The 3,863-nt window shown below is 46.9% G+C and overlaps 1 long non-coding RNA gene across 1 annotated transcript in view; it reads left to right on the forward strand.

Moving 5' to 3' along the window:
* Window positions 1–3,600, forward strand: part of LOC121022111 (uncharacterized) — a 5,974-nt gene extending 2,374 nt beyond the window's left edge. Inside the window, exons 2-3 of the long non-coding RNA XR_005786813.1 lie at window positions 2,980–3,066; window positions 3,483–3,600. This is a non-coding gene — a long non-coding RNA (uncharacterized LOC121022111). The remainder of the gene's footprint in view (window positions 1–2,979; window positions 3,067–3,482) is intronic.
* Window positions 3,601–3,863: the final 263 nt, after the last annotated feature.

The raw sequence follows: 3,863 nt of genomic DNA on the forward strand, positions 1-3,863 counted from the left end.
TGTGTGTGTGTGTGTGTGTGTGTGTGTGTGTGTGTGTGTGTGTGTGTTTCAAGGCACAGATTGAGGCCCTGGAGTTTTGGGCTGTCATGTCTCCAGCTCTTAGACTCAGTCATACTTATGGTCACAGGCTGCCAGTGTCCATCTCACTGAACTCCACGTACCACGACAGTCTCTAAGAAACTTGCACCCTGGACCCTGGTGCCCTGCCCTGCATGGATCTGCATTACAGGAGCTGCACCCCTCCTTTCCTGGCACAGTGTCCACAGCTCTGGAATCCCACTTGTGTGGGAGCTGGACATAGGGCAGCAGGACTAATCCTTGAAATAGCTCAGGGAGGATTATCCCAGCCTCTCAGCAGCAGGCTGCACAGCCGGGCTCATCCCCAGGGAGGAGGAGGCCAGAGCAGGGTGGCTGCCCAAAGTAGGAAGACTAGGGAAGGTAGACTAAGTAGGAAGACCAGGAAGGGAACCCAGCAGAGGTTCTGCATGGGGCACTGCGAGAAGGGGGGCCTAAGGGGTGGAGCTAAATCCTCAGAGGTGAGATTATGCAAATCAAGACAATTCCAGGCAGAGATCTGAAGCTTGAAAAAAATCCAGCGGTGGGGGGTGGAGGGGGGGAATAACCTAAATTATAAAAATTTTAAAGTATGAAAGATGAAATAATCCCTTAAAGTACTTATTTAACAACCAAGTCATTCTGACACAATAAATCATATGTGAAATGTCCTCTCCCCACCCACACACACACCCAAGGCACCCACCTTTCCTGCCCCCTCAACTACCATTCAGGCTCTGGCAGCTTTTCTTTCTTACCATCTCATAAACCAAGCAAGTACTGAAATCCTGTCTTCTCCAGTAGATGACAAAGAAGGCAAGTCCCAATTTTCTGGAGCCCAATTCAGTGTAGGGAGAATACCTCCTGATCCTGAAAGTGTGTGAATCCACTTAATCACTATGCAAATTGGCCTTCTGGTAAGCTCATGTTTATGCATAGAAATGATAATCCAGATAGAAGGACCAGGTAAAAAGTGGGCTAGGAGAGCCAGGGATTGGGTATGAGTCATGGGTGGCTCCCGCAGGTTGGAGATGGGGGTGCAGGGGGAAAGGGAGGCTGTTGTTTCAATGTTTGGGTGGACATGCTGAGGACAGGAGGGTCTGGGTAAATCTGGGTGATTGGAGAAAGCAGAAGATGAGTGGTAGATCTGGGGCCCAGACTGCAGAGGCCTATGCTCTGGTAGACAACAGTCATTTGTGGGCATTGAGCACTTGAAATGTGGCTTGTGTGTGCCACTAAGGAACTGAACTGTTAATGCACTGAATTTTAAGTAACTTAAACATTAATTTTAAAATGGATTCAGTTATTGGAAAACTTAAATAATGTGTGAGACAACCTGGGTATGTGAATTTACTTTTTCAACCTAAATTTTGTGGAATCTAAATACAGACTGCGTATTTCCAATAAAAATTGAGGATCCCAACTGAAATGTGGTATAAGTGTAAAATACCAATAAACTTTTGGGACTTAACCTGAAAAAAGAAAATTTTCAAGTTATCGTTTATAATTTTTAATATGTTTAGATATATAGATTATATAAATAATTTCACTTTTTCTTCCCCCAATTTTTTTTTCTAAGTAATCTCTAAGCCCAACATGGGGCTCAAACTCACAACTCCAAGAATCCAGAGTTGCATGCTCCACCAACTGAGTCAGGCAGGTGCCCCAAAATTAATTTCACTTTTAAAAACCTTTCAAAAATGTGGCTACTAGAAGCTTCAAAGTCACACATTTTGCTCACATTATATTTCTTTTTTTTTTTAATTTTTTAATTTTTTTTTTTTTTTTTTTTTGAGAGAGAAAGACAGGGGCAAGTAGGGGAGGGGCAGCGAGAGAAGGAGACACAGAATCCGAAGCAGGCTCCAGGCTCTGAGCTGTCAGCACAGAGTCCGATGTGGGGCTCGAACCCACGAACCATGAGATCATGACCTGAGCAAAGTCAGATATCTAACTGACTGAGCCACCCAGGTGCCCTAACTCACATTATATTTCTATTGAACAGCTCCTCCCCAGATGTAAAGGCTGTTAACTCTGGCTTCAGATGGAAGAGAAAAATTAGTAAAGAAGGGCAGAAGGCTTTCTAGGACAGGGCCGAAGATAGCCTGGTGGTAGGAACAGGGTGGTGGGGAAGAAGGAAGAACAGAGACAGCTTGATGTGGCTATGTTAAAAATGTGTTTCAAGGGGCACCTGGGTGGCTCAGTCCATTAAGCATCCGACTTCAGCTCAGGTCATGATCTCTTGGTTCGTGAGTTCGAGCCCTGTGCCGGGCTCTGTGCTGACAGCTCAGAGCCTGGAGCCTGCTTCGGATTCTGTGTCTCCCCTTATCCCTGCTCCTCCACGGCTCGCTCGCTCTCTCTCAAAAATAAATAAATAAACTGTAAAAAGTCTTTTAAAAAAAATGTGTTTCAGGAGGCGGGCCGTGTCTGTTAGTTTATATCCTGAGGCTTGGGTACCTCTATACCCCTAGATCCATACCCCTCAGTGCCGCTGTGGCCTCCTCCCCCATTCTTTGTTCATGTGCTGGCAGAGTGTGTCCCACCTATAGTGGCCTAACCATTACTGGGCCACAAGCTTTTCCAGCACATGGATCATTGCTTCTTCCTCCTTGTAGGCACAGTATTAACATCACACCGTAGTTACAAGTGACATTTAGCAAATATTTTGCTGACAGATGGAATGACAGTCCAATTGCTGTTCGCTTCATTGGACTAACCAGTGTGTGCTGGGCTTAAGAGACCTTAAGGAAAGAGGAGGATGGGCCCTGAGAGATGGGAGGCAGAGGGGCCAGAGCCTGCTTGGGGAGGACTGTCCTCATCCCCTGGGGAAGTTCCAGGGAGCCCTAGGAAGTGGAAGAGGACCGTGTCTGTGTCAGTCTAATAACAGCCTCCCAGCCCATCTTTCATCTGCATTTTTTTTTTTTGCAGTAGCTTTCTAACTGGTCTTCTGCTTCCACTCTTGACACCTTCAATCTGTTCTCAACATGGCAGCCAGAGGTGTCCTTTTGAAGCATGGTAGGTCATGTGATTCCTCGGTTCAAAACCCTTATTTGAGAGTAAAGCCCTAGACTCTTAAAATTGCCTATGTGGGAACAGCCTCTGAGGTGACCCCCATGACCCCCACTGCCTGGTGTTCATGCCCTGTGCAACTCCTGCCCCTTGAGCGTGGACAGAACCTGTGACTTGCTTCTAACCAAGAGAATACAGCAAAGGTGACAGGACAGGAGTGACTACATGTACCTGATTACATTATATAAGAATACAAAATTGTAATAACATGTTGACAGGGGCAAGCCCTGGCTGCCTTTGAAGAAGTGGGCTGCTGTGTTACAAGCTGCCATATGGAGAGGGTCGAGAGGGCTGGGCAGCAAGGAGCTGAGGCAGCCTCCGGTCTGCCTCCACAAGAACTGAGCCCTTCCATTTCCATCCAGCAGCCTGCAAGGAACTGAATGCTGCCATGTGAGCTTGGAAGCAGATTCTTCTCCATTCAGGCCCCGGATGAGAACTCAGCCCTGGACAACACTTTCTGTTTTTAATTAAGATATAATTCACAAGGGCGCCAACTTCAGCTCAGGTCATGATCTCTCAGTTGGTGGGTTTGAGCCCTGCATCTGGCTCGCTTCTATACGTGTGGGACCTGCTTCGGATCCTCTATCCTCCTCTCTCTTTGCCCCTCCCTTGCTCACGCTCTCTCTCTCTCTCTCTCTCAAAAATAAAAATAAAATATTTTAAGAAATAATTTTTAGGGGCGCCTGGGTGGCGCAGTTAAGCGCCCGACGCCCGACTTCAGCCAGGTCACAATCTCGCGGTCC

Source organism: Herpailurus yagouaroundi, unplaced genomic scaffold (assembly GCF_014898765.1).
Source record: "Herpailurus yagouaroundi ecotype Mexico unplaced genomic scaffold, PumYag 355, whole genome shotgun sequence".
Taxonomy (NCBI): Eukaryota; Metazoa; Chordata; class Mammalia; order Carnivora; family Felidae; genus Herpailurus; species Herpailurus yagouaroundi.